General features: G+C 35.5%; 1 protein-coding gene across 6 annotated transcripts in view; it reads right to left on the bottom strand.

Moving 5' to 3' along the window:
- LOC108967505 overlaps positions 1 to 25,737 on the bottom strand; it is a 73,130-nt gene that overhangs the window by 43,589 nt on the left and 3,804 nt on the right. The window contains exon 1 of one of the 6 annotated variants that reach the window (XM_018930977.1): positions 11,218 to 11,236. The exons of the other annotated variants lie outside the window; for them this stretch is intronic. The gene's annotated coding sequence lies outside the window, so the exon portion shown is untranslated. Of the gene's footprint in view, positions 1 to 11,217; positions 11,237 to 25,737 lie in introns of those variants that run through there. 6 annotated transcript variants of the gene reach the window in all.

The raw sequence follows: 25,737 nt of genomic DNA, 5'->3' as shown, positions 1-25,737 counted from the left end.
AATTGGCGCCACGTAGCGAAAAGAAGAAACGACTGGCGCGCTGTTGTTAACTCGGCTATAATCGCGTAAGCGGTGTCTACTCCAATCAAGAAGAAGAATGGTTCGAGTAAACTATTTGACTGTTTCATTCCTTGTAATTTGGACAGATGTCATAAATATATTTCATAACCTCTAAGATCTCAAAATAGAATGGAATTGGACTATTTATCAAGCCGCCAAATAACTAACCTCAGTATCCTCAGTATCTATGACAGACCGTTTACGAAAAATAAATGTCAAGATAAACAAAGCAAATTAGAGAATGACTTTTCCTGGTAAAATCGGGTAATTGGTTCCCATAGCCCCATATTATTGAACTTCCAGACTGACTTTATAGTGTTTCTCATATATCAGCCAATGTGTGAGTTGTCTTCTTAAAGGGTTACATGGGTTTAAGGGTTTCAAAAAATCTAATTTTTTATTGTCTTATTAAATTACACAATATCTCTAGAATATTGTCCTTAATTTTCTAGTTAATCGGAGTAATATTTCGGAGATACAGCCTTGAGAACTTATGCGCTCGAGACTAGCTAAGCTAAGTGCGCCGCCTTTAAACGCGTTTTACTCGAAACTTTGTTTATGAAGTCGGTTGGCAAGATTTATCGAGACTAATAAACTGATCTTCATGAAATTTTACACAGGTTTTTGAGATACGATTCTTGAATACTTGGACGAATGATTTTTTTTTTCACAATTTCTTTATTAATAGTGTATGTTTGTAACAATAAAATATTCTAAAAATTTATTTAATTTTTATATATGAGAAAGGAATTGTTGTTTCCGATTATACTTTAGCAAGGTCAAAAGTAAATGAATCAGTCTAGATCTTTCTCTAGCGTTAAACACCTCGGTATGTATTCGGTCATAGATGGTCGGAGATCTAGATTTATAGATAACATAGAACATTAAATATTTCCCAGTTCATTTAAATAGTATAAACAGCAAACTGGTGGAAGGCGACTGAAGGAATCGACAATGTCGACAGTTATAACATAATGCAGCTTTACAGTTGTTTGGTTGGTTGAAACGAGATGGAAAGAATGTTCAATGTCAAGCCGACTCATTGAACATACACAAATTGCTTAGATCTTAAATATATCATCTCCCTTGTCACAGAAGATTTCGATAAGTTGAACAGTTTAGAGAGTTTATATTAAATTTGCCCTACTCTTCTAGTGAACAAATTTGTTGCGTTTACCTTTCCAGAAGTTATTATTTTTGTCACATACTCATATATCATTCAAATCGCAACTGAAAGGTTATACTTTCTAAAATTTAGCGTTTCTACAACAGGCGAAAGTCGCTGAACCGATAAAGATCCAGAGTTTGGTCACAAAGGGGTATTAATTTTCAAAACTTTTGGATATGGTTTTATTCCACTTGCCACCAAACCTATGGAAAAAGCTTTGGGGAATTAACTACAAATGAAAACATTTGACAGATTCATTTCAGAAGTTGTTGTTATAATTTATGGAACTAATAACTTTGAAAGAAATGACAAATCTTTTGCTCCATGCCACGTAGTTGTTAAATCATTCAAAACATAACTTTCGGAAGATCTCAACAAAAGGTAGCTTTAGCGTAAACTAGAATGTCTCAATTAAAATTGATTCTTCATTACAACAACACACGCAAATAACACAAAGGGAATCTAAGAACTTTTCTACGTATTACGCAACACTAAACGCAAACTACAAAAAAGCTATTCAAGGTCAGCTCATATAAAAATAAATATGAAACACGACCTGCTGTGAATGAAAAACTCTTATATCACACACTGGCTGTCAAAAATAAGTGTACAATAAAAACGCGCAATGAAATAAAAGCAAATATTTTTTATGCCAACCATAACTACTTACAAACACGATCGTTAAAAGTTATGCATGCGAAAGGAAAAAACAAGAAGTAACACGATCTTTTAAGCCATATTGGTCATTTCAGCGCCAGCCTTGGCTTCAAGCCGAGTCAAGCTGACTAATTATTTTTGGACTGATAACTAATGTGTTGGGCTGTACATGTAGTCACTTTAAAAGAATATTAAGAAACTTAAAAAATATTATATTAAAGTAGTATAATTGTGTGTGAGTTTAGAAATATGATTTCGAAATTGAAAGTGTTGAGCTGTGTTGTACTGTTGACAGGTAATTAGCATTTGCAAAAAAATTTTTATGGTTTGCGAAATTATTGGTAGTTATGAGACTAAAAACCAAAAAAAAAAAAAAAAAAAAAAAAAAAAAAAAAAAAAAAAAAAAAAAAAAACAAAAAAATGGGTTGTAGGTTTAGATATAGTTAATTTTTCGAAAAATTTTGTTGGATTTTTTCGAAGATAAAGGGTTTGTTAATATATTGAAAACAAAAAATATAGACATTTTTTGTGTATCATGCGTGATTCCTTCCTNATAAAGATAAAGATAAAGATAAAGATAAAGATAAAGATAAAGATAAAGATAAAGATAAAGATAAAGATAAAGATAAAGATAAAGATAAAGGTAAAGATAAAGATAAAGATGAAGATGGCGATGAAGATGGAGATGAAGATGAAGATGAACATGAAGATGAAGATGAAGATGAAGTTAAAGATAAAGACAACTTGCAAGGATTTAAAGTCAAGCAAGTACCTTCAAGTGCAATATGCGGTTCAGGTTAGTTACATGGGGTCTATGCCAAGTTTTCATCCGATTTTACTCATTCTAGGCACAAATGTGTACCGTTAAAAGAGAAACAAATTCAATTTGTTTAAGATAACTAAAGTATTTGTCGATATATGCGGTATATGCAAAGTCATCCGAAAGTTCGAAAAACTTTATATTAAGTAAATGGACGCTAAGGGAAGTATTGACACTATTCAACTCATTTTAGACACAAAACATTCTGCTATCGTAAAAATAAATATGAATTTAAATAAAATATCTCACACATTGACCGATATTTTCGATCGAAACTCAAGTCTAAGCACTTGGGTCACAAATTCAGTTAATGGGGGCTTAAATATTTTGCGTTCCTATTTTTGGTCATGAGATGGCATACTTCAAAGGACTTCGTCCTGATATATAAATTGATTCTTGATGCTACGTACCAAATCAGTCTTGAGGGTTTCGAGATCTGTGATTTCACAGAATTCTATTTCTTTTCAAGTATAAAAAATAAAATTTTCTTTCGACATAACACGTCAAATTAAGCTCAAGTAAATTATTTATTGTTTTCACTTAATTTTGTTAATCGGCCACTTACCATATAGTGAAAGTCCCTCCCGTTTATTTTAGAAGATAAGCAAGACAAAATGCTTAACAAATAACGATCGAAAGTCGAAATCGCGTACGACACGCCCAAACGTAACCACATATGTATGTATGTACATATGTATGCCATTGACGACTACCGTGTGGCAATCGCTTGCAATTTTTTTTTTGGCGCTGCAAATACGACGCTTCCGCACTAAATTTTGCATTCAATTTGCTCTAATAAAACAATGGCAAGCACATTACGACACTTGCCAGAGCAAGCGAACTAGAAAGTGCAAAAAATTTATGAACAATTTGCCATAGCATCAGCACTAGATTCTAAAGCAAACGGAAATACAGGGTGACATGGTCGCCCAAGTGAACTGAAAATTTTCACACTTTTTTTTCACCTCAAAAATCATAATATTTTTCGGGAATCATAGATATTGGACCCCTATAGCATATAGCTGCCATAGAAACTGAACGATCAAAAGCAAGTTATTGCATGGAAAACTTTTTTATTTGGCAAGGTATCTCCACGAAATTCGACAAGGGGTTTTTTCCAAAAAAATTGCACAATATCCGTAAAAATTATTCAAATCGGATTATTATAGTATATAGCTGCCATACAAACTGATCGCTCCAAAGTTAGTCCTTGTATGAAAAACTTTCACATATGACAATAAATTTTCCCGAAATTTGGCACGGATTATTTTAAAAGGCAACACTATAATCTCTGAAGAAATTTTCCGAATCGGACTACTATAGCATATAGCTGCCATAGAAACTGAACGATCAAAAGCAAATTATTGTATGGAAAACTTTTTTATTTGGCAAGATATCTTCACGAAATTCGACAAAGGGTTTTTTCCAAAAAAATTGCACAATATCCGAAAAAAATTTTCAAATCGGATTATTATAGTATATAGCTGCCATACAAACTGATCGCTCCAAATTTTGTCCTTGTATGAAAAACTTTCACATATGACAATATATTTTCCCGAAATTTGGCACAGATTATTTTAAAAGACAACACTATAATCTCTGAAGAAATTTTCCGAATCGAACTACTATAGCATATTGCTGCCATATAAACTGAACGATCAAAATAAAGTTTTTCTATGAAAAACTTTTTTATTTGACGAGATATTTTCACGAAATTTGACATGGAATATTATCCAAGATAACGGTACAATTTCTCAACAAATTGTTCATATCGGTCAACTATAGCATATAGTCACCATACAAACCAGTCAATCAAAGGGTGAAGTAGCAGTCACGTGTTTTTGCAAGCACATAGAACTGTTATTTTACTAAAAATTTTAAAAAAAGTTTAATTGCAAACAAAATAAAAAGTGTCATAGTACAATTGTGCCACCCTTTATTAGCCAACAGCAGCAATAATAGCGCTGTCTACGTCAATTTGTGGCATGCAAGTACTTAATAGCTCCACATACGGATTTGAAAAAGTATCTGGGCGATGGAATTTGCATGCTATGCATATAAAATACCAAGCACAATGCAAAAAAACATGCAACAAAACTAACGGAATTGCGAAAATACAAAAGTGTTGCAAGCATTTGTTTGCCTGTGAATAGATGTTGCACACACAGTTCGATGAATTATTGTCGCTGCTGTACAAAATTTGCGCTCATTAAATTCATGTCGCGCACACACTCACACAAACAAATATATAAGTGTATGTTTGCTAAAAGCTAGCTTTTTAGCTCGGCTAGCGCTTACAATTGGCATCAGACAATACGCTTTGTCGCTTGTGTCGCGCCGACAATTTACTTCCGCAGCGCATTTTGTGGCAAAAACGAAGCAACAATATCCACTCGCAATAAATTTATAACGGCATGCGGAAAAATCAACAAGAAAAAAAAAATGTATTTTATTTGCAAAAAACTGTATTTTATTTGCAAAAAAAAAATCCAGCAAAAATTGTACTATCGAAGAAACAGACGCCAACGCGCTCTGAGCGACATCATTAGAGGCATTTGATGATTATTTCCATGAAAGGCAAATGACTGACGTGCCCCCAAGCCGGTTAATGACACAAACTCACGCACACACACACACACAAACATGCTCATACTCCAACAGCCGCCGCCGCTGCTCGAGTGAGTTTCGTGCTCCCAAAGTTTACATAAGCATAATTTTCTAATTATTTTGTAAACATTTTCGACTTCGAAAGCTGAAATGAAAAGAATTTCGTAATTTTTTTGCATAAAATTCAATTAGCGTTGCAAAGATTGACTTTAATTGGCAGCACTGCGTGGTTAAATGAGAATTTGTGCATAAATATTTGCTAWTACATTTGGCTGTGTGTGTGTGTTTGTAATTTTTGTTTGAGAAGCGTGAAATGAAAAGTAAATAATGAAATTATATCTCTGTATATATGTGTGTTTACAAATACACTTACATACACAGAAAATATTTACATCCATATTTATATCAGCCTCACGCCACACAAAGTCATCAGTTATTGTATATATGTATTGGCAGGTTAAAGAACTTTCACCCACAGGGTCGTGAGAATATTGTAGAAATATATATACATATCTACGTCAGAGCAGAAACCCAAGAATATTGATTTCAGTCACGTTTCGAGTGCTATAAATATTTTACTCGCGAAATGAAGTCAATCGCTAAAATTTAGGAAACGAGTTGGATGCAGAAATGCTCAAAAATTATTAGTATGTATATGAAGCACATATTTTCAGTACTTTGAACTGAAATCAAACCAATTATACAAGTACTAATAATAAACATTTTTCAAAAATTTAAAGAGGATATATGACGTCATCGGTTTATTTTCTGAATCTCTATAGTTAAAAAATGTTCTTCATATATCAAAACTACATGCTGACGATTTCTAACCGCTACAGAGGCACTAATGACTCTTCAGGAGAGAGTTAAGATCTCTATGATCCCTAAAATAGATAAAATCTAAGGTCTATGCAGACAATCCCGCTTCGATGCAGTCCTTAGAGCAAAATATCACGCTTATTACCAGTCGAAAGGCTCGAACGAGTCATTGAAAACTGGACTCAAGGAATGAACCATCTGACATGCTGTCAAGGTTAGGATTCGGAAGAGATAATCTTCAAAAACTAAATGCCAAAGAATTGTTTTTCAAATGATAATAAAGGATTTAAAGTCAAACAATCCGCATTAAATTTGAACTTTTTGTGTTTTTTCTTTAAAACAGTAGGGAGCCACGAAATTGAGCACCTTTTACAATATAGCAAGTAAAATAAAGTAAAGTAGTATCAGACCTCTCTTTAATACCTAAAGCTTTAATATTTCAATAGTAGTTGAGATTTTATACTTAACTGCGGTAAAGATACGAATGACTTCTTAAAGTTCTTCGATCCCAATTGAGATTTTGACAAAACATGAAATATTACACGAAAAGAGTCTAAGATTATTTTCATTGCCTCGAACATACTTACAGCTAATGAAAACATATCTTAAATTCTATGTTAAATTGTGTCATCCTTAAAGCACCCTTCCGACAAGTAAAAGTTAGGTTAGTTTCAAGAGAGAACACGTGGCACGCACTTGGACAATCCAAACACCGATATTTTATAGAAACCCTAGAAGTTATAGTTCAAGAAATTCTCATCTGTCCACAAAACGAAGCTGGTATTGATTCAGGCCAGTTTCCCTGATTCACCGAATATATGACATCTAAGGTATTTCGATCTAAACTCAACAAAAGCTGGTCAATCAAATATATAATGTGTCGAGATAATTCTTTATTAAGAGCAATTGCTTCAATGCATCTTTGTACTTAGCTCTGAGCCAGAAATACATAAATCGCAGCAACGCAAATACTTACCATTGATCAGTGCTTATCAAGCTCACGCAAAGCTCAATCATCTAGCGGCAAACCGCAAGTTCCGGCTCGTTCGCAGTACAGGATGAATTGAGCATGATAAAGAGACGAAAGCTCCCCAATAATGACTCTTCATGACTATAGATTATATAAAACATGAATATGAGCAAGAACGATGACAACATCTATTTTATTTTCTCTTGAATTGATTGAGAAAAGATCCGTTGAACTATTTTGAAACCGTAATTCAAACTTGTTGATTATTTACAGTGAGTTAAATATTTAACTCGGTCAAAAAATGGACCTGTTACATCTTTAATAACTTTATCTCCACTCTGCTACATAAACATATTCTACTCTTGGCAACATAAAACATATTTACTTTAAGATAAGAAAAAATTTCCTTCAGTTAAGTCCCAAAAGAGCCGAACTATTGCAATAAAGACATGCAATAAATTTCAAAAACAAACGACTTGTTTATTTGTCCGCCTATCCGACACATGTGGACGATTCGTAACGTAACGAAAGCCTATAATAAATTCATCAAAAGTATGCCAATGCCTCAATCATTGAAATATTGGCAAGCGAATGCTTAATATGCCATACAATGTTGCAAACCGTTACAGATATGCTGATGCGCGTGCGTAAATTATGTCTAAATATGCAGCGATGCAGATGGACCAAAAAGCGATGGAGCATTACGCTTTTGAATGGAGTATATATATGTATAATGTATATAATGTGTAATATATGTGTACACATACATATACTCGTATGAAGCGCTTTGTTGTGGTGAGGCAGCATAAAAAGTTGCGACTCGGACAGAAAACAAACAAAATATGAATAATTGCACACAACAGCTGTCGGTGGCGCTTTTGAAAACAAGACACATAAATATACTAATAAGTGTATATATATATTACACATACCTATATGTATATACGTGTGTATTTCAAAAGCAAACCATTCAAAGCCATTTCTTTCCACATTGTTGCTTTGTCCGCAGACCTATTTCACGTCTTACAAATAGTTCAACGCCACAACAATAGCAACCACAGTAGCAGTGATAGAAACGTTGTATCAAAAAGCAATTAGCAATTCAAAACAATTGGGCACAGGATGGCACAAAAATTTTAGGAGACAATAGATTCCCTTCAATTTATTAAAAATAATATAAATAAAAAAAAAATTAAAAAAAAAAAATCAAATAAATTATTAAACAAATCGAAAAATACAAAAAAAAATATTTTTAATTTTCTGAGGAAACTACACATTTTAATTTTACATTTAAAAATATAATAATAATGGAAAAAAAATTAAACTACTCAAAAAAATCAGAAAAAAAACCCMAAAAATATCAAAAATAAATTATTGTCAATTTTCAAAAGAAATTCTTGCAAAATAATTTGTTTCACTTTACATTTTTATTTCCTTAATTAGCTTCATATTGCTATTTGGCTATTTACCCGATCATTTGAGTTCATTCATATTGAAATAAATGTCTAAATTTATGTTAATGACAGCGTACAACTTTTATTATGCTCTTTACACTTTATGGTTGTCAATTGGCAGCAAGAGAGCGCCATAAATGTGCAGAGTGTCGTTGTTGTTGCGCTGCCAATAGGCTTGCATCATTATTTTCCATTTCTTCATGCCTTGGCATTTTTTTTCATGCCTATATTGGCAATGCAACGCCGCGCYTTGTAAGCCGTTATGTTGTCTTTGTGACGCAAATGCTGCAAGCGTAATTTTAGCCATTTCGCTCGATTATTGCATGTTGCAAGCAACGTAATCGATTACGAGGTTAGAGTATTTGTATTTGCATAAATTTATGAAATGTTTTTGTTAAAGAATGATATTCCTAAAAGTCTTATGCATATTGGGACAAAAGAGTAGCCGTAAAAAGTAAATAAACCTCAAATTGTTTAATTATTTATTAATATTTGTTTTGTCGCCTTCAAAGTAATGCCCACCAAATGATTGTATTACACTTATGCCAACGGTTTTTCCAGTCCTCGAAACACTTTTCATAAGCACTTTTGGGTTGGCCTGCAGTTGATATTAGTTTCCAGAGTGTCTGTTGCTGAAATCTTTAATTTTCATAGATGACAACTTCTAAATACTCTCTTTCTCAACATCGAAGATATATAAACAACTGTCAACCTTAAAAACATTGAACATTGTATCCGGTATTTATGACTCAGTGCAAGGTATGCAGACCATTATAAGGTTAAGTCCATATTGAGTAAATTATTTAATCATAGTATATTATGGACTATACATCTACATTTCATCTGTTCGAATGCAACATTCACGATCTCCAACACAATTGGCGCCGTTGATAAAATTCACCACATAAATCCAGTGGTAAAACCTCATTTTCTATTCGCTCAAATACTATCTTTTCGAATAAATATTTCACTGAATTATTTGTGGAAGGCATCATCAAGAGTTCAGAGTTTCTGAAAGGCTAACTTCGCTTCTTACAAAATAGCTCCACCTTTCAGACGACATCCAAACTCGAATTTTGCAGAAAGTCTTCACTTTTTTCCCCCACAAAATCTAATTGAATCAAAAAATTAATTTACAAACTCGTTAAATTTATTATAAGCCGTCATGTTCATCGGAAAATGCTTGAAAACAATTTATTTCTATCAAAATTTTTAAACATTACACGATCTCTCGTGTCAAGTTCAGCAATTGTGTCTAGTTTTTAGAACTTGACGGTGAGAGCAAACGGCAAAGCGAAGGCAGAAGAAGAAGATAAAACTCAATATGATGGTCAACAATGAATAGAAGCAGAATAGGATAACAGCCTGCACATGAGTGGGAAAAGGATATGTTCCTATATGAGCGAACTTAACAAGTTGACTTGCTGTGTCGCCGTAGACCAAGTTGTCATATGGGAAGCAAGTAGTTCACAGCCGCTCCTTTACAACGTAAATGTGCAACAGTCCATGAAAACTTCAGTCCTCGAAATCCTTGAAAACATTAACACAACCGAAAAAGAAGCTTGTTTGAGGTTAAGAGCTCACTGCAGGCTCAAGAAGCACTTGTCGAAGATGAGCATAGCCTCTTGCGTAAATTGCCGGTTCTTCGACATGGAATACGGGAACTCCAGAACACCTGATTCTGGATTGCCCAGCAATTCGCCGAAGCAAACTCACATCATCTCATTCACGCCTGACAGGCTCCTGGAATTGTTCAGGAAGCTGGACCTTCGTGACCATATATGATATAGCGGCAGGCACAGTAGATCATAGCTCGCATTGCAAACCCTCAATTTTAGTATATATCTATCTACCTAGGAGGTCATTACATTATCTATTGTAATGTGAAAATATTAAGGAAGAGTTATGAAAGAGTTATAACGTTCTTAGCAACAGTCACACCCATAATACTCATCACAACAACGCTTATTTTTTTCGTTTTTTTTCTTCTTTCTTGGCACTACAAGCGATGGTCGGTCTGGGCCGAAAATACAAAACTTCGCTATTTGCCTCTGTGCAATAGTTAAAAGGCTGATCCCGCGATGATTAGCGGAATGCGAAATCTACCTTCTTGTGAATGGGTCAGAGTATATTTATGTTGCAACAGCAAGAGAGCTCGACATCTCTCGACTCCAGATAAAGCTCTTGTTTTTTGAAAGCACCGTAAACACATTCATGGAGAGCATTAGAACTGCCGATAAGACATTGGTTTATAAGTTTGACAGGCAAACAAGTCAATGATTGTTGATCGGAATGAACAAAATTCACTGAAAGCGCTCATGGCCATCCCAGAAAGTGTTTATGAAAAGTGTTTTGATAAATATTGATGAAGAATTTCCGGGTACTTTTTTGTCAATATTGTATGTGTATATTTAATATACGCTCACATATAAATATAAACTTAAGTTTTTATTTACTTCCATCACATATTTATCATATCATACTAAACACGGCATAAAAACTACTTATTTCCGCACGGTTTGCGTTAGTAAATCAATAAGCAAAGTGTGTAATAGCCAAGTTCAAGTTTGTTTATTGTACTTTATTTCCGACTTTTAACTTAACCTTAAAGTTAAGGAAGGTATACAAAACAACCAACTGGGGTATTGTGTTTTTTACTCACTAAATCACCGAAAGCCTCCAACTGCCAATACAGCGGCCTAAAGTGGCTGGTGCGTACTTAACTATGAATATTCTACCTTCAAGCGTCTAACTAGATATACTCGTACAAGTAGCCAACGGCATTCCATAATTCAATGAGCAATACAAAAGCGAGTGAAAAAAAGAACTTAAAAGTTTAGTGTGTCAATAATTGATAAGTGTCTGCGATATGTGTGTGTGTGTTTGTCTACACTAATGGCGGTATAAGTAAATAGACAAATGTACTTTGTATAATTTTGAGCACATATTTGTTTAGCATACATATCCACTGGCCTACATGTGGGGCTGGCAAAGCTAGTAAGTATTTGGTTATGACCTTAAATCAAGGTGACGTGCGCAAAATTAACAACAATCGTTGTGAACACACACGTGCAACAAGTACAGCGCGTACTTGCGCTTAGAGAAGGCAGCCAAGCTAACTTCACTTAATTGTACGCGCTTGCAATAAGAAATTGCTGGGTGTGTTCGGAATCGTTTGTTCATGCAAATGCTAATGCTAATGCTCAGACAAGTTGTAACGATTACTGGCACAACCACACGCGCAGGCACAATTAACTGTTACGAAGTGGTAAACAGGTGCCGTTGCATCTGGTTTTATTGTTGTAATGCCTTTCCATGCATTTAAAATGGCACGACGCAGGTTAAAGTCTTTTGTTACAATTGCACTTGCTGCTAAAGCAGTTGAAACAACAACAACAGTAATACTAATAATAAAGTGGCATTACAAAAACATATAAGAATATGAAAGTAAGTTCAGAAGTCCAACGTAAAGTTAGTTTCTTAAATGCGTTTATTAATAACATATACAAGCCTATATTCTTGAAGCGAGAATCAAAACCAAAATACGATAACATTGTGTGCAGAAAATTTTAAAAAGCAATAAATGCCAATATAAGCATGCTAACAAATATATGTGGGCTTAACTCATACCCTAACTAAAATATAATCATACCATTTGTATAGGGTGGTTCATATAAAGTTAGTAATTTAGCACTCTACTGATGGAAAATCTGTTTAGAGACTCTTTCATATCCCTGTAGACAAAGTAGTACTTGAATAAACAATAAAAAACATTAATTACGACTGCAGTGAACCAATAATATTATTTACAAGTTACCGTTTTCTCACAAGAGTTTTATTGTAGTCGGCCTGTGCTTATGGTTTCAGCCTTGAAATCCGACGCAGAATCAGTCTTGCCAACAACTGCTATTTCAGAGCTGAGTAGGCAATTGAAAAGCAAGGGTCGCTCTCAATGAACAAAGACCAAACTCTAAACGTCTGTCTTTGTTCCCATCTTGCTATATGGTGCGCAGGCATGGACAATGACATCATCTGATGGCTCGGTCTTAGGAGTGTAAGGAGAGAAGATTTATGGACCTTAGCGCATTGCCAGCGGCGAGTAAAGCTGTCGGTGGAACGATGAGCTGTACGAAATATACAGCGACATTGACATAGTTCAGGGAATCAAGAGAGAGCGGCTGCGCTGGCTAGGTCATGTTGTCCGGATGGAAGAGAACACTTCAGCTTTAAAGGTTTTAGATCAGTATCTGCCAGTAGAAGCAGAGGTAGAGGAAGACCTCTGCTCCGTTGGATCAGGTAGAGAAAGACCGGTCTACATTTGGTATCTCAAATTGGTGCCAAATAGTGAAAAGAAGTAACAACCGGCGCGCTATTGTTATGTATAGCAGGGAGTGATACGAAGCCCTTAATGAATTTTTTAGAAGAAAGTAGAAGACACGATTTTCTTACAAGCTCATAGCTTAATAAATAACTACATCTACTACTTTAGTTTTCGACTTGCCACCAGTCATATCGACAGGGTAGCTTAGAATCGATGAAACAGTACATTCATAAGACTAGGCTTATTTGATGATTAGGTTTTGATCACGAAGGTTAAATCTTATGTTATCTCATCAACAATTTAACCCATTTGCGGGGATTAAAACAAAAAGAGGAACCTTTACAAAGCTCTGAAAAAACTAGAACCAAGAATAATGGAATTATAATCGGATATCTTACATAATGGAACTAGAAGTTTTAAAAAGTAACTATAATATGGACGACCTCCACTTACTTACAACTCTTTTGAAAAGTTCCAAGAAGATCCGACGTTTTCGAGCCAAATTTTCCTCAGCGATGAGGCCCACTTCTAGCTCAATGGGTATATAAACCAGCAAAATTACCACATTTGAGACGAAGAGCCACCTGAAAAAAATCAAGAGGTTCCATTTCATCCAGATAAAACAACGGTTTGGTGTGGTTTGTGGGCCGGTGAAATCATCCGTACATATTTCTCCAAAAATTATGCCGGTGAGAGCGTAACCGACAATAGCGACCGTTATCGCGCCATGATAACCGACTGTCACTTCCCACACATCGCATCAATCAATGGATTTATTGCGAACACTTCGGGCCACCAAGATCGTGTGATACCACACTGTTAGACTTTTTCATGCAGGGCTACGTAAAGTCTGTGTGGACAATCACGCTTCGAGCAAAACATCACGCGCGTCACCCGCCACTTATTGGTCACAATGCTCGAACAAGTCATCGAAAATTGAGCTCAACGGCTCGCGGTCAACATTTGAAAGAGATAATCTTCTAAAAATGAACGCCAAAAATGTTCTTTCGAATAATAACAAACATTCGCCATTAAATTTGGAGTTTCTGTGCGTTTTCTTTAAAAAAGTATGGAATCTAAAAGGGATCACCTTTTATACGAAGTTATTTACGCTTTTGATTTGGAAATTGTTGTTGTTTGATATTTGTGCACATTTATATAATTTATTCGTATTGTAATTTGAATATCTTTCCGCGTCAAAATTATTTGGGTTTACTTTTATATTAGTTTGTCAAAAAAGTCTTGCGGTATTTTCGCTAGTTGGCGCTGAGAGCGCGTAGTTCTAGTTTTATTCGTCTCATCGGGTCATTCTATACCTTTTTGGAAAGCTCATTTCACGCGCTAACACGTGTTTGACTGATTGTCGTTTCCCTTAAGTCGTTCGTGAGCTATAGCGTCGCAAACATGGAGCAAAATAAAGAGAAAATACGGCATATTTTACAGTACTACTAAGATAAAGGCAAAAATACATCTCAAGCCGCCAATAAAATTTGTGCAGTTTATGGACCCGACACAGTTTCTATTTCCACCGCACAACGATGGTTTCAACGTTTTCGTTCTGGTGTAGAGGTGGTCGAAGATGCCCCACGCTCCGGAAGGCCTGTCATCGAAAATTGCGATAAAATCGCTGAATTGGTCTATCGGCGTAGCAGCCGTAGCATCGGTCAAGAGCGGGGCATGAGTTTTTGTTTTTTTATGAATAAGTGAAAATTCAATCAAAATACCGCAAGACTTTTTTGACAAACGGTTATTTATTGCCTTAATAAATAAACGCAAGAATTTTAAATAAATCGCAATATTCTTAACACGAAAAATAATAAAAAATAAGTAAGGAAGGGTTAAGTTCGGGTGTCACCGAACATTTTATACTCTCGCATGATAAAGTGATAATCGAGATTTCAGGCGTGGTTGTGAACCGATTTCACCCATATTTATTACATGTCAAGGTGTTAAAAAAATATTATATACCAAATTTCATTGAAATCGGTTGAGTACTTCCTGAGATATATTTTTTGGTCCATAAGTGGGCGACGCCACTCCCATTTTCAATTTCTAAAAAAAGCCTGGATGCAGCTTCCTTCTGACATTCCTTCCGTAAAATTTAGTGTTTCTGACGTTTTTTTTTGTTAGTCTTTAAACGATTTTCAACATAACCTTTGTATGGGAGGTGGGCGTGGTTATTATCCGATTTCTTCCGTTTTTGAACTGTATATGCAAATGCCTGAAGAAAACGACTGTGTAGACTTTGGTTTAAATAGCTATAGTAGTTTCCGAGATATGTTCAAAAAACCTAGCCAACCACGCCAACTTTTCCAAAAAAAATTACGTCTAAATATGCCCCTGTCTAATGCGATCCTTTGTGCCAAATTTCACTTTAATATCTTTATTTATGGCTTAGTTATGACATTTTATAGGTTTTCGCTTTTTATAGGATTTCAACTCTACTCGTCACCCTGACCACTTTGGTATATATAACCCTATATTTGACTCTTTTAGTTTTAGGACTTGCAAACAACCGTTATGTGAACAAAACTATAATACTCTCTTTAGCAACTTTGTTGCGAGAGTATAAAAAAGTTTTATAGATATATATATGCATATCATATCACCAAGATCAAGAGAACACTCTTCTGGTGTGAAAGTAGCATTGCTCAACACCAAATAGAGTTAAAATAAAGTAAATAAATTCGTTTTCCCAAAACGAAGATAACGACGAAACGAACACACAAGTGGTGTAAACCACTTACAATGGTATAATCAAGCATTGATAGAATACCGTGAAGCCAAAGCCATTCAGTAGATAAATATTTTTAATGAGGTACTGCACCGGTCTGTTATGCCCTCCAGCCATTCAGTAAGTTAGTATTTATTTTTAAACAACTCAATTCAATAATTTAATTATTGCTTTCCAATTCATAACTTATTTGATAAGCGAGCAGTACTCATATACTACAAGCTGAGGAGTGGCGAAATGAAGACCAGTGAAGGGTTTATACATTTTTTTTTAAATAGTTCATTTAAACTCAGGAACCTTTCCACAAACATGAAACAATGTATTTATGTAAATAGTGTAATAAAATCATTTACTGATTTAAAAACTCCAGAAGAATGCCAACTTCGTTCATATATCATTTTACTCCATAAAATAAATAAACTTTCTACATATACATATGAATATATTATATCTACATATATGTATACAAAAATATTTAGGTATTATTATTTAATACGCAAATTCATTAACCGTTTTGACTGTTTTCAGCATTCTACCTTCAATAAAGAGGTGCGAAAATAATTTTTATTGCCAGCGATAGCAATTATTTGCAGGCATTTCACGAGTGGGTATATACAAATATTATCTTATCGCATTGAAAGTCTTGTTTGTCAATATACTGAAATTGGTTTTGCAAATTTTGCTATTAGCCAGCTCTGCATTTATTAAATTTTGTATCGACATGAGTCACAGTCTGCGGTGGTTTTGATGGATCTGCATTGGAATGTTCATACCGCAAATATTTTTTCAATAACTGTTATTTATTATTTACTTGCGAAAACTTTACAAATGAGCTATAAATGTAAATATTGACAGTTTGCTGACGTCACTCTAGCTAATAGGTTGGGGTCGAACTGACTGAATAAAAGTTAAACTAAACAATTAACAAACTTTCAGTTAGTTTCCAAGACTTCATAATTTTGTAAAACGAAGTGTAGTTAAACATATGTGCGGTTCAATTTGATATTATCTACCAAAAACTTTTTTGATTAATTGGAAAAAAATTAGCGAACGTRGACTTTTTGTTACAAAATAAATATAAATATAAATCAGGACTTTACTGAAATTATTTATGAATAAAGACAGTGTACAAGTTTTCAATGAGAATGCATAACGTACCTTAATTCGCAAATATTTGCGTTGATTATACCTGTATATGATGACATGAAAGTGTTTTGTGATATTTCCCTTCAATATAAATCAAATATGAATCCGTGACAATTCGCTTGGGACCAGGGCGGTAGAGAGATAACTGAGATCCGGGTATAATTGTAATGAATTGTTGGAGAAAAAATCGGCAAAAATTGTTGCAAGGTATTGGGCCTATGGGAACTCTGTGTCCAGGAGGAATTTTTCCCGATCTCTTCTCTCCACTTTTACGTTCAATGCATGAAAACAAGATTGTTAGAAAAGTTTATCCCCATGCTCCTTTTGACATTAGTTCGTAAGATCTTGTATGAAATGATAGAAGAATTTCGTTCGTGATGGTTCCCTTCGTTTATGATATACCGTGCCACAATCTTATCTCTATTCAAGGCCAACAAACCTCTAAATAAATCACGTCATGATTATTGAAAGATTCAAAACTGTTAACTAATCTTTGGTAAAAATTTTGAGCTGATAATGTATTTGCTAAAAATATCACGGAAAAAGTTTTTTTCTGCAAAACAAAGGATTGGAGTATGTTTTCATGTTTATATATTTATAAATTTGATAGAGGTATTTCAGAAATCTGATAGTTCAAGAATATAAAGAAGACTTCACAAGAAAAACATAATTCCTCAGAATTTTAGAAGCACAGGATTAAAAGAGTAATATTTAAGGAGACTTTCTCAGAATTATAACTTAGCAGAAATTTGTAGTCTCAGGTAAAAAACAAGATTTTTCAACTACTTTTTTCTGATAGAAATTATGAAATATTTTATTAAAATTTTTATTTTTGCAAACGAACACTATAATTAAGGACATTTCTAATATTTGGAAAAATATATTTTAAACTCTGCCATTGCGACGCCATTTCCGGTTACCTTTCAGAAAAAAGATGCGCCCGCGTTGGCAGGATAGCTCTTTACAGGACCAGCTAAAGTGAAAATACACTTCTTTTAGTCACAACATTAACTTAGAACTTGGACGAAGAAAACAAAGACTGCAAATTGGAATTTTTTTTTACAATAAATTTAAAATTTTAGTGAAAACTTCAAGCGACCTTTTTCAAATAGTTTGTAATCGAAAAAAAATCATTCGTCCAAGTCTTCAAGAACCGTATCTCAAAGACCTGTGTAAAATTTCATATAGATCGTGAGTAGTTCTCAAAAATCTTGCCAACCGACTGCAAAAACACATTTGCGAGAAAAAAACACGTTTAAAGACGGCGCAATTAGCCTAGCCAGCCTCGAGCATATAAATTCTCAAAGTTGTATCTCTGAAACTTTTACTCGGATCGACTTAAAAATTTAAGGCAATATTTTAGAAGTATTTGAAAATTCAATACAACAATAAAATAATAAAAAAATTAATTTTTTTATGTCTCAAAAAAAAACATCAGTAAATGTCTTCTATCAGTCAGAGTGTCTAATCTGACTGATTTTGCCAAGAAAAAATTATTTAATGAACTTTGTGTATCCAGCAACAATGGCAAAGCATTTATCATAAAATTTCGACAAATTTGTAAATTTGTTGTAATTGCCAACCACATTGTTAGCGATTTGTATGCTGGCATGCTGGGGTTATTAATTTTTTTTCTAATCGGAAGGAAATGCTGCAACAAGCGCCAGTCAAGCGAGGCAACAAAGAACAAACAACTTCAAGAAAAAAGTGGAAATATCGATGGAAGGTGAACACAAGTCAAAGCCCTCAGCATAAAGTCACAGACAAGCGCTTAAACGCGACGAGCAACACACACACACACACACATAAAAGTACTGACGCAGATTTATAAGACTGACGAGCAACACCTAGTATTACATGTGTGCATATATATTAAACAACAACAATTGCAACAGCAGTCATTTAAACCATGAATCATAAAGATTGCTGGCGTACGTTATTGTTGTTGTGTCCGCACGCCAGCCAGTGGCTATGAGTAGCAGCGCCGAGATTGTTAAAATTTTTTGTTAACTCCCATTGCTTGTGCTGCGGTTATGCGGTTAATGCTAATGATGAGTAAGACACCAGCGTAAGAAAAGGTATTATAACAACAACAAAGCGAGCAGCAGCAACAGCAGAAGTCAACGTTGAAGACGAACGGCCATTAAATGCAGCGGCAGCGGCAGCGACGTGCCAAGTGAGGGYAACAGCATCGACAAAACAATAACAAACACACACCGATACAACAACAACAATAAGAATAACAACAAAAGTCAACAATATGCTTTGAGCTAGTGACTCGAGCGTCGCCAGAATGCAGCAACAACACAAACAAACACACCTAAATGAGTTGGCTTGGGTGGAGGGGTAGCGCTGTGCGGGGGGAAACAAGTTACATTTTCCTTGTGAGCGCGTAGCAGAGCAGAACACAAAAAAGCGGTTAAACCAGTTTCGGTACGATACACTCACTTTTTTGGTGCGACTATGGATACAAGCCCAAGTTCTTACATTGATATAAAGTATGTATGTATGTGTGTATGTATACAAATATGTTTATAGTGTATACACATACATACATACTTCCAGTGCCTCTGTGCTCGTGCGTCTTTAACTGTGCGTTATCGTAGCGCTTTGTTCTTTTGTTGTTTTTCAAGCTGGTGTCTTCCTTTGTTTCGAGCGCTTTTGATGCTGCGCGCGCCCGCCGCTCCTACACGCTCGTCGAGGCGAAACAACAAAGTGCGCGCTTAAGCCAGTCCCAACTTGGCTAAGACACTTCCTTATTTTGCGGGCTGAGTGCTTTTTGAGGCAGCTGCCTGCATTCGTCTGCATTTCACTAAGTGACTTTCCTTTGTCTTTAAGTAGTTTGCATGCGAGCACGTACCGCCACAAATACACAGTATATTTATGGATCTGGGATTGCGCGTGTGTGAGTGCATGCCAAGAATGTTTGCTATTGTTGCAATGACTTCGATGAACTGGAAGAAAACATACCGCTTCATAAACAGGCGACTGCTTAACCCATTTGGGGTAAATTTCAATTGTGTGCTTTCAGGAATAAAAGGTTCTCACAGAATTTATAAAGCCAAGATAGACTTGAAGGTGTTTAAGAAACATTTTTGGAGGAAGCTTTGTAATATCTCCTTCTTACTAAAATCCTGGAGACACTGATGGGCTGGTACATAAGGAAACAGGCGGAACATTATTTAATTAGAGGGAGCCTTCAATAACGTCCTGCCGCAAGCAGTCGTAACTGCTCTGGCCGGTCTTGGAGTTGAATTAAACATCAAATATCTCATTTTCAGTCTTCTGTGCAATAGAGTAATTGAAACGGAATGAGGAAACAAACGTGCTCGACGAAATAGGAGTAGGGGAACGCCACAAGGTGCAGTCTCTCTAGCCTTCTATGGATCCTGATCGCTAACAAGCTGCTTAAAACACTTAAAGATCCTAGCTGCCGGGTGATTGCCTATGCAGACGAGGTAGCGCTGATGGTCAAAGTAAAGTTCTTGAGTACCGTTTACGAATTGATGTAGGGTTAAGGAATTGGGCAGTCGTAAGCGGTCTCGCCATCAACTAAAAGAAAACTGTGATGGTTTTATTCACTAGAAGATACAGATCCCGGCCCCAACACTGCCGCCAATCGAAGACACTCTTCAGCAACCAGCGGACACAGTGAAATATCAAGAGCTCATCCTGGATAGGAAGCTTTCATGGAAGCCAAAATCGAAGCAAAATCAAAAACGGTATCTATTGCCTTGTTCTGCCATAGAGGAGCCGTTGTAAAAAGGTGGGGTCACTCACCAAAAGTGGTTCACTGGCTTTACGACAAAATAGTCAAACCCAATATGTTCACTGGAGTCTTTAAGCGATCAGTGGCTCCAGAAAAGACGTCACTTGCAAAGAAACTCTAGAGAGTTCAACGGGCGGTATTCATCAGCATGTGTGGTGCACTAGCGTTCACTCCGATCATGGCACTTAAGTTCAACTTGCACATCTTGAAAGTGTATGGTTGCGAAAGTACTGTCGATGGAGTTATGGGTGGGCAGATGCTAAAGGAGTAAATTTAGATCAGCCATCTAACCTAGCCTAACCTTGTATTATCTGCTGATTTATCATCCACTGACTATTATGTGAGTTAAAGCCTAGAAATAAGAACAAGAATATTATATTGGTTCCCAAGTTGTGAGAGTTATATGGAGGAAAGTGAGGTAGAAACATCCAGGCACTTTCTCCTCCATCGTCCAACTTTTGCAAGACCAATTTTCAAACATCTTAGCAGTCATACTTTCAGCTAGCCAAGAGATATAGCCGAAACTGATATTAGTCTCCTAAAAATATTTGTGTTAGGCATAATACACTTCGTCTATTTATCATGCTCTTTACGATCAAGTCCGGAGTTTAGGTATATCAACGTACCGGCCCTCTAAGTTGTACAAGTGAGCACCTTTTTGATGCTAGTAAACGAGATCGGCACGAACTCAAGTATCAAACGGCTTGGCGCATTTTACGTCGAGATCTTAAATTGAAAGTGTACAAAAGCTCCAAGAAGTCCTGACATTTTTGAACCAAATTTTGGCCAGCGATCAAGTCCATTTCTGGCTCAATGGGTATCTAAACAAGCAAAATTGAGTATTTGGGACGAAGAACTACCTAAAAGGATTCAAGAGCTGTCATTTCATCTAGAAATAACAATGGTTTGGTGTGGTTTGTGAGGCGATAGAATCATCGGTCCATATTGTTTCAAAAATTATACAGATGAGAACGTAACCATCAATGACGTCCATTATCGCGCCATGATAACCCATTTGGTTTCAGCAAGACGGCGCCACTTCTCAAGCATCGCATCAATCAATGGATTTATTGAGAGAACACTTCGGTGAGCAGTTAATTTCACGTTTTGAACCGGTGATTGGCCACCAAGATCGTGTGATATCGCACTGTTTAAACTTTTCCTGTGGATATGTAAATTCTAAAGTCTATGCGGATAATCCCGCTTTGATTCAGGTCTTGGAACAACTCATCACGCGTATCATTCGCCAGTTATCAGTCGAAATGCTCGAACGAGTCATCGAAAATTTGAATCAACGGTTCTACCATCTGAGATGTAGCCGCAGCCAATATTTTAAAGAGATAATCTTCAAAAAATAAATGTTAAAGAATGTTCTTTCGAATGACAATAAACATTCCACATTAAATTTGTAGTTTCTGTGATTTTTTCCATTAAAAAAGTAGAACCTCATGTGAGAGAAGAGGAAAAACATGTTCATATAAGGGTTAAGGCATGTTGTACCTACAGCACATTGATAGTTGACTCCTTGCATGTGGGAAGTCAAGACAGTCTTGGCCTGTTGGTGTAATTGGTGAAAGGCATAACCACAACCGCATCAACCGTTAGTGAATGTATCCTCCGTCGTCGAGGTGTTTACACGTAATGCAGTTAAGCGGAAGTGACCTAAATGAAATGAAATTCCTTTTACTTCGCACAACATAAACTGATTGAAGGCGCTGCCTTTCTTTTGCCATTAAGCTTAAAAAAACTGCAAGCGACATTGCACTTCACAAACACACATATACACACGCACACACAGAAGAGTAAGTGATTTGCTACGCGCTGCAATTCTAATGCAATAAATGCGCTTGAAAACCGCAACCGAATAATTGATCTAATAACAGTTTTGCCAAGAATTGTAAACAAACCGTAATGTCACGGTGTTCAACTATATAATTTATAATATTTTTATATTCTTTTTTTTTTTTTGCACGACTGCATACGCGGCTAACATCTCCAGGTAGTGCTCGCACTGAGTTGGAGTTCATTTCAATGTTCATGCTTAAGCAGCAGAAGCTTTTAAAGCCGGCACCATATAATTTTCAATACAAATATGTATGTTTGTATGTCTTTCTTGTATGAGTGCATGTATGTATGTGTATATAGGCGTTTAAGCGGCGTTCAACATTTAACTGATTTTTAATGAGCATCTGAACTAGTGCATGTCAATCTGACAAGGTGTAAATGAGTCCCGTCGACGGCGAAGCGCGCAGCAGAACCCACGATTAGTTGTGCTTATGTGTAGATAATTACATATGTATACACAAACATACGTATATGCATATTATATATGTGTAGGAAATGACGACTAATTAAAAGGAAATGCAAGTAACAGTACTGAAAATGAAGCAGCAATCGCAATGCCTTTTACTGTAAGCCCAGCTTGCCTAGCGACCGGTAGTTACCGTTTGTTGTATAATACTAGACTGTAATTAATTTTCAGTAATGTATCCGTAAATGCTTGCTTAGAAATACATATAAACAAGCTTAAACAGAAACTCATACTCAAGTACCATAAAGTACAGCACATACTTCAAGTATATATAGGGGCATATAGTATAGTAGGATATGTATTACTTAAAGTCTAGGCTGCTAATTCTTAAGTAATATGCTTATTACCACACACATACATATTAGGTTGTCAAAAAGGTCTTGCGGTATTTTTATTAAATTTTCAATTGTTCATAAAATTTTTTTGGTGACTCATGCCCAGCTCTTGACCGATGATACGGCTGCTACTATGCCGGTCTTTTTCGACCAATTCAGCGATTTCATCGCAATTTTGGGCATTGGCGCATCTTCGACCCCCTCTACACCAGAACGAAAATGTTGAAACCATCGTTGTGCGGTGGAAATGGAAACTGTATCGGGTCCATAAAAATTTTATTGGCGGCTTGAGATGCATTTTTGCTTTTATGGTAGTAGTATTGTAAAATATGCCGTATTTTCTCTTTATTCTGCTCCATGTTTGCGACGCTATAACTCAAGAACGACTTAAAAGAAATGACAATCAATCAAACTGAAATGAAATGAGTTTCCAAAAAGGTATAGCATGACCCGATGTGACGAATAAAACTAGAATTCAGCGCTCTCAGCGCCAACTAGCGAAAATACCGCAAGACTTTTTTTGACAACCTAATATTTGTAGATATTTGTGAGTAAGTGCATGAATTATAGTTCTGAAATAACCTGACTGATTAATTTTTTTCAAGTTTTAAATTTATTTTCAGTTTTATAGCCTTAGTGCTAATTTTTATTTCTTATATTAAGACATTTTAAATAAATGTGATTTCCCTACAAAAGTACACCGAAATGAAATGAACAGTAAACGACTTCATATTTTACCCGCTCTTTTAACATTTCTCTTCAGTAAGGTTTGCTATTTCATCATGGAAAGATATATGATTCAAAAGTGAGTCGAAATTATTAAAATTTACTACAGAAATTTGGAGTCAGTGGACTCAACTTTAAGAGCGCTACGTCTACTTGATGGTTGTCATAATCGTCCTGTCATATCAACAAAAAGTTTGTATCCAAAGGTACAGTAGAAAAGGATCCCGTACAATAGAGATAAATAAGTGCCCGTAGTATCGAAAATATTGCTGCCGATCTGGAATTACATCCTTACAAGATCAAATTGACAAAATAACTGAAGCCACTTGATTACCAGAATCGTCGTATGTTCGTGAATTAGGCTGAGCAACAACTTAAAAATGTTCCGGATTTTCATTGATGATTTATGAAGTTTACGGAGACGATGCTGTATCAGCTCGTGAAGCACAATAATGGTTCGCTCGCTTTCGTTCGGGAACTATCCACCTATATAAAAAAATATGGAAAAGATTGACTGGAACATGACATCACTAAGGAGCGGTTTTGAAAGTTTAAATAATTCTAGCTACAAAAAAAGCTCGATGTGTGGGTACCACATGAATTGTCTGTGAAAAATTTTATGCACCGAATTAACATCTACGACTCTTTGCTGAAACGAAATGAAATCGCAACATTTCTGAAGCGAATAGTAACAGAACACGAAAAGTGCAACAAATATGACAATAATGTGCAAAAAAGATCATGGTTCAAGTTTCGTGAAGCTCAACAAATTATTGCATAGCCAAGATTGACACTTTTAAAGGTTATGCTCAGTGTTTAATGAGATTGGAAAGGAGTCATCTACTATGAGCTGCTCCAACCTGGGCGAACGGTTGGCTGTCCATTATACTGTAAACAACTGATGAGATTGAAGCAAGCAATCGAAAAAAAAACGGTCAGAACTGATCAACAGAGAGGGCTTCGTCTTCCCTCAGGTCAATGCTAGACCACACACATCTTTGATGGCTCGATAAAAACTGGGAGAGCATTACCTGACGAGTTCTGATGCATCCACCAGCCCAGACCGTGCACCATCGGACTACCATTTGTTTCGGTCAATGCAGAACTCCCTTGCTGGAGTAAAGTTGGCTTCAAGAAATGCCTGTGATAATTACTTGTCGCAGTTTTTCGCCGAGAAACCAGAAAAGCTTTACACAGATGGAATAAGGTCTCTAGCGGAAAAATGGCAAAAAGTGATCAAACAAAATGGTACATATTTGGTTCATTAAAGTTCATTACAAATATAAAAATAATAAGTTGGAGTTTGATTAAAAATACGAAAAGACTTTTTCCCAATATTATCTTAAATCGGTTAATTTCACCACATTTTTAATTTCTAAACCATTATATAGCATTATTTATCAAATTAAAAATATATATAAACCTAATTGCTTTAAAAGTTTAATTAACCAAACCTTTTGCTAATCATGCGATTAAGTAAAAGTGAACTTTGCTTTGCAACACATTTCACATAAGGTACAATACAATTTGATCAATTTTCGCTGGGTAATTTTCGATTATTCTCTGCGGGCTTACATAAAAGTGAAAGAGCATGGAGATTTGTATGTATGACTGCATATCTTGCTCAAGCCGAAATTAAAAGCTAATTAAAGCAATTAAATTGGTTTTCGAAAGTGGAACAAATGAGGCTGTTTAGAATCACCGTTGGTTAGATATTTCGAATTAAATTGAACTCAAGCGATTGGGGTTTTAAATGTTATCAATTAAAAAAGAATGAAAATTGTTTCTAAATTTTTAATAATTTTAATAAATTTCAAAAATCAAAGCTTACAATTAAAAT

Source organism: Bactrocera latifrons, unplaced genomic scaffold (assembly GCF_001853355.1).
Source record: "Bactrocera latifrons isolate USDA-ARS-PBARC rearing strain unplaced genomic scaffold, ASM185335v1 scaffold_19, whole genome shotgun sequence".
NCBI classification, from domain to species: domain Eukaryota; kingdom Metazoa; phylum Arthropoda; class Insecta; order Diptera; family Tephritidae; genus Bactrocera; species Bactrocera latifrons.
This window is presented reverse-complemented; position numbering and strand designations above follow the sequence as displayed.